A 6,330-nucleotide genomic window follows, 5' to 3' on the forward strand; every position below is an offset into this window, starting at 1 on the left:
ATCATAGCCAATGAGGCCTCTGTGTGGGCATGGCCTTCTCCTGAGAATTCTGGGAATTCCTGAATTTCCTCCTCCTTCCTTCCCATGAGACATCCCTAAGGACAAGACACATGGCACTATGCTGATGATCCGCAGGCCCTGGGAACTGGAGAAGTCATGTGGAGACCCCTGCCAGCAGAGATGTTTACAATGCCACTGGATCCAAAGACTTTCCACCCACTGACCTGTGATCATCCTGTATTTGACATCATTACATGTGTTTCGTGAGTCTGACAAGGACTTTATAGATTGGTTTTGGACATATGGGCTAATATTGGATTTATCACCTTGGACTGGACTGGTTTGGGATGCTTTCTTAATGTACAATTACCCTTTATATAAAACTCTCTCTTATACACATATGAATTTCTGAGGATTTGTTTCTCTAGTCTACCCAGACTGACACAGTTGGTATCACAGAACCTGGTCCACTGAACCTGACCCATTTCACAGGGGCCGAATTGATTAGCATATTCTCTACCTAAACTTTTGACATCAGAAAGCAAAAAACAGCACAAGCAAACCAAACAAACACTTGTACTAATTCCCGATAGAAGGGCGAGACACCATCATTGTGACTCCCAGCGCCCTTCCCAACTTAACATACACAGAAGACTAGTGCCAAATGACCCAGTGACAAGCAACAATCAGATGTCAGTTACTACCTGAAAGCCCATGAGCCCCCTTTACTCCTTTGCTTGACTAAGCGAGGGGCTTCTTTTAATGTTCGGTCACTTTACATTTCTGTAGCTGTGCTAAACAACTGTGGCAAAATTCATGCCCTGGATCCTGTGGCTAGCTTATCTCCACCTGACCTACCATTCTTGGAACTTGAGCTGCCAGCTTATCATCTGATTTTATTTACCTGCTTCCACAGCCTCTAAGTCAACAGTTCAATTTGGTGTCCATGAGTAGAACACTACAGAATAAGGTCTAAGTGATGGATTCAGGACTTCCCAGCCTCCACAACCTCATGAGACATTTCCTTGATGGACCTGAGTTCTGTAAGACATTGTGACAAATTACAGAATTCTGAGCCCTAAGTCAGAATAATGAGGGGAGAGTGGTGGTTGAGATCAGGGATGAAGGCGTGGTATAGTGTTTCAGAAAAGTTGGATAGCTGAAATATCTGTAACTTGTACCTTATTAAGACCAAACTTCAGCTGATCCATTTAAAAGAAACCATTTTTGCAGTGTCAGGCAGCTGGCTCCAAATCACAGAGTCCCTGTCGACAAGAGAGCAAAACTCTGCCAGGGCCTCCAGGTCCCCGCAACCGGTGTTGGCTCGGAGAACAGTGTGGCAGCCACTGCGGCAGTCCAGCTCTGTGAGGGTCATCCTCTTTTCCACTAACCCTACACCAAGCACCATGTCCTTTCCCATGAATTGATCTCCCCGAAGACTACTTTGAAGTATGAGAAGAAGTCTCACCATTTTTTTGCTTCTAAGGAGCATTCTGGTTGTACTTCTTCCAGGACAGATATGCTTGTTTTTCTAGCAATTGTGGGTAGCACATCAATTCCTCTCTAGCCTTTCTGATCCCTAGTCCAGTTTTCACATGCATCTGAAGCCAGGGGTCAGGCATTTAGGTCATGCCAAAGCTTATGCGGCACCTTTATCCAATGCTTGACTTCTGCTCCCAAGAGCATTCAGTGTGGACCAAGCAAAATAAAATCCTTGAAAACTTCTGCAGTGTCCCCATTTGTCATGATGTTATCTACTGGTCCAGTTGTGAGGATTTTGATTTTTTTAATATTGAATTGCAATTCATACTGAGGGATGTACTCTTTTATCTTTATCAGTAAATGCTTCATGCCCTTCTGTGTCATCTGCAATAGATAGTTTCTAACTAGTAATCCTTCCTCTGTGTTTCCAACCTCTGATTCCAATCAGCAGTAACTATCAATGCATCTTGGTTGCATATTTGATGAATTTCAGACTGAAAAACTGGTAAAAAATGTTCAATTTCTTCATCAGTGGATTTAATGATTGTGCTTAAATTTGAATAATAGTTGTATTAACTAGTCCCCTTGATGGCATATAGATAGTGTCCTATCATGGACAGCACTGTATTTCAAGAAAGGTCTTAAAATGTTCTTTTGACAATGAATGTAACATTCTTCCTCTTCCTCTTGAAACTTTCCTTCACAGCCATGTAAACCATGTAACTGTCCAGTTCAAACTGCCAGTACCATCGCATTTCTGTCTCACTAATGCCTAAGATTTCAATATTCATGATGGCCATTTCAGTTTTGATATTCTACTTTCCAATGACAAATGATTCTTTGAAGCAGCTTCTTCTCATTTTGAGTTGCACTCCATCAACAACAAAAAGGTCATGAAAGCTTCCATCCATACTGTGTTAGGCCAGGTTCTGAAGAATGCAAAATCAATGACACTAATCACACACACGCGCGCGCGCGCATTCATACAGGTATAGAAGTGGATTAGTCCAATCCTGTACAAGTTTGTGGGTCAGGTGATAAGCTAAGCAGCAGTTCTCAACCTGGGGGTCGAACAACCCTTTCACAGGGGTCGCCTGATTCATAACAGTAGCAAAATGACAGTGATGACGTAGCAGCAATAATGCTATGGTTGGGGGTCACCACCACAGGAACTGGATGAAAGGGTCACGGCGCTAGGAAGGTTGAGAACCACAGAGCTAGAGGCTTGTCCTCACTCATGTGGCTGTGGGGGCTGCCGAAGCAGCAGTCAGGAGACCACAGTCAATCCCTGCTTGAAGTGGCAGAGGCATTCATATTTTCCAACTACTGTTCCTTCCCCCTTGTTTCCAACTTCTGCATGCCAATTGGCAATGATTATCAACTTATCTTGGTTGCATATTTGATCGATTTTCAGACTGAAGACATTGGTAGAATTCTTTAATTTTTTTCACCGCTTGTTTTTGTGGTTACTGCATAAATCTACATAATAGTAATACTGATTGCATTTTCTTGACTTCAGATAGAAAATCCTATCACAGACAGCATTGTACTTCAAGATAGATCTGAAAATATCCTTTTTGACAATGAATGAAATGACATTTCCCTGGATTGTGTCATCCACAGCAAAGTAAACTGGCAGTCACCTAATCTGGTGTCAATTTAAGGATCGAGAGTGTAGGGGTGGAGTCTAGACTGTCAATCTGGAGATAGCCAATGAGACTTCTGTGTGGGCATGACCTTCTGAGAATTCTGGGAAATCTGGTTCTTCCTCCTTGGAGGTGGAAGACACTTTCTCTGCTACTCTCTGGGAGACATTGCAAAAGACAAGCCACAAGGATGCAACCAGACCTCTGAAGCCTGAGAAGCCACAGAGAGGCCCCTGCCGGCACTGAGATGCTTACAACGCCCCTGGACCCAAAGACTTCTACCCACTGGCCTGTGATCGTTCTGCCTTTGGCGTCATTGCATGTATTTCATGAGTCTGAAGAGGACTTTATAGATTGGTATCAGACATATGGGTTAGTATCGCACTTACGGACTTGGATTGGACTGGGTTGGGATGCTTTACTTAATGTACAATTGCTCTTGCATATAAACCTCTTCCTTATACATGTAAGTGTGTCTATGAATTTGTTTCTCCAGTCTACCCGGACTAACACATAAACCATGAGATTTTTCTTATCCAAAGTGACCAATATTCATCCATCTCAACTCACTAATGCCTAGGATATCAATCTTTATGAATTACATTTCATTTTTTATGACTTCCAATTTTCTGAGATCCATACTTCATACATTCCAAGTTCCAATTTTTAGTAGATATTTCACCGGTTTCTTCTCATCGTACATTGTGCCCCATCAGCATGGGAAGATCCCGCAGACACCACTCCCATAGGCTGTACTCTGCATCACCGCGGCGACGCTACCTCGAGAAAGCAGGCACATTTCAAGTGTCTTCTGACCTGAGGGGCTCATTCTCCGGTACATCTCTGCTACTGTACTCTCATACATTATTAGACCTTCAATATCCGATGATGTTTTGATGCTATGCATAAGGTTATCAGCAGATACTTCCTCCAAAATGGGCAGCCAATTCCTTCTTCATAGTCTATTCTTAGTCTAAAAGTACTGCTGAAACCTGTTCACTATGGGTTATGCTGCTGGCCTTTTAAATACCAGTGATCTAACTTCCAGCATGACAACCCACCAGCCACCAAAGTGTAACAAACTGACAGACAAGCTTTTGGAATGAATGCTCAATTCATTTATTCCAGGCTCTTTGTTTGCCTTGTAAAGAAGGCCTGGGGCTACTTTGGAATACACATTGAGATGTAACCCATAATAGTAGAGGTTCCATCGCATCAGCTTTTCTGTGAGCTAAAGATTAGGCTGTATGCTCCTGTATGGATATACAGTCTCAGAACTCCTACATTGGGTTTCTATGACTCAGAAAAAAACTTGATGGCAATTGGTTCAATGTGATCTTGGTAAACTTCTTGTACCTCTCTAGCTGCATTCTAGAAGTTATGACATGCCATGCTTTTATTCCTGTTCAACTACAGATACACTGCATTGTATCTATCATTTCTGGTTTTCCTTCCAAACACCGGGGACTTTATCCCCTGTGTCCTTGATATTGTGCATGGCTAAATGACTTGCTTTAGCCGGTGAAAGGGAAACAGAAGCAAAATCTGTTACTTTCAGACGAAAGCGTCAAGAGCAAGAACAGGACTGCCTTTCTTCTACTTCACTCAGCCACAGAGATGGTCAAGGTTCCAGAAATGCCTCCTCGGGGATGGCCGAGCACAGCTCTCAGCTCTCCGTCAATGAGCATGTAGTTTAACTGAGAACCCAGTTTTAATTTGTGTCCTTTTTACATTTCTGTTAAAAATACCTTTGTATTTGCCTTAAGCTACTGCACATTTGAGGGTAAATGTGCATAATGAGCTGCATAATGAGCTATCCTATTCCGCTGGCACATCCCCCTCCTATCAGGTTTTCCTAATATTGTGGCTCAGATGTTTCTGTGATGTTCGAAGCTCCACCACAGGTATTTCAAATACCAGCAGTCACCCATAATGGGCAGGTTGCAGTGGAAATTCCAGACTAACACGTACAATGAAGAAAGATTTGGAGTTCTACTTCAGAAAATTAGGCAATAAAAAACAATGATTCGCCACACAACTAGTCTAGTCCTCTTGTTTTTGATATGCCCTCCAGAAAGATCAATCTTTAAAGGAAATGTCATGTCGAGTGACATAGAAGACCAGCAAAGGAGAAGGAGACCCTTGATGAGATGTATGGGTTCAACAGTCACAACAGTGAACTCAAACATGTCAGCAAGTATGAGGTTAACATGGGGCGGGGCAATGGCAATGTTTAGTTCTTTTGTACATAAAATCGCCATGAATTGAAATTGACTTCACAGTAGCTCTCTATTGTGTTAGTCACAAGGAATATTGCAAACAAGGAGGTAAAATCACTGCTAGTTGTTATAATAGAATTACATAGCTGGAATCTAAAATGTTCAAAACAATAAAAAAATTGAACTATAAAGAATTTGGTTATGTAATTACTTATTAAATACATTTATAAAGAACTCTAGCTATGTTTTATTCTCTAAACAAGGAGTTAAAAATAAAAGGAAATATACCATTCACAATAGCGTAGGACCTTAACTTAAATATATTACAAAAAAATACTATAGTAATAATTTTGAATATACAATAAGCAGTTGATTAAAAAATAATTATAATGTGAGCAAATCTATTTCCTATACAAGGAGACTTATTAGAAATTCAAATATACACATATATATGTAATACTTATTTGAGATAGAATTTCATATTTTGTGTGACTCAACATCATTTTAAAACTCACAGATAAATATCAATCTCAAGAAAATATTGAAAAGAAATTGTGAGGAGGAACTTGCCCTACAAAATAATAAAACTCTCTGTAAAGATAAACAAAGAAAGTCATGAACCAAAATGGGAATGTCTTATGTGATAAATATGGCAGATCAAATTGGATTATCCCATATTGACATTTTGATAATTAACTGAAAAATAAAGCTAAATCCCCAGTTTTACTGTTTAAAAAAATAATTCATGCACTAAATACTAAAATTACACTCCAGATAAATGTTTTAAAAAATCAAACTATGTTGGTGTGCTGCTTCCAACATGTGTGATCATGAAGGGCCAAAGGGACCAGGCTTTAAACACCAAAGGTGGGGAGGGGGAATCATATCCTCGTCAATGAGGGGGCCGTGTGATGGAGACCCAATGCCCATCTCTAGACAACTGGACATACCTTGCAGAGGGGTAGTGGGGAGACGAGTCACTT

The sequence above is a fragment of the Echinops telfairi genome, unplaced genomic scaffold (assembly GCF_000313985.2).
Source record: "Echinops telfairi isolate 266 unplaced genomic scaffold, ASM31398v2 ScPeMD7_7468;HRSCAF=8506_0, whole genome shotgun sequence".
Lineage (NCBI taxonomy): Eukaryota > Metazoa > Chordata > Mammalia > Afrosoricida > Tenrecidae > Echinops > Echinops telfairi.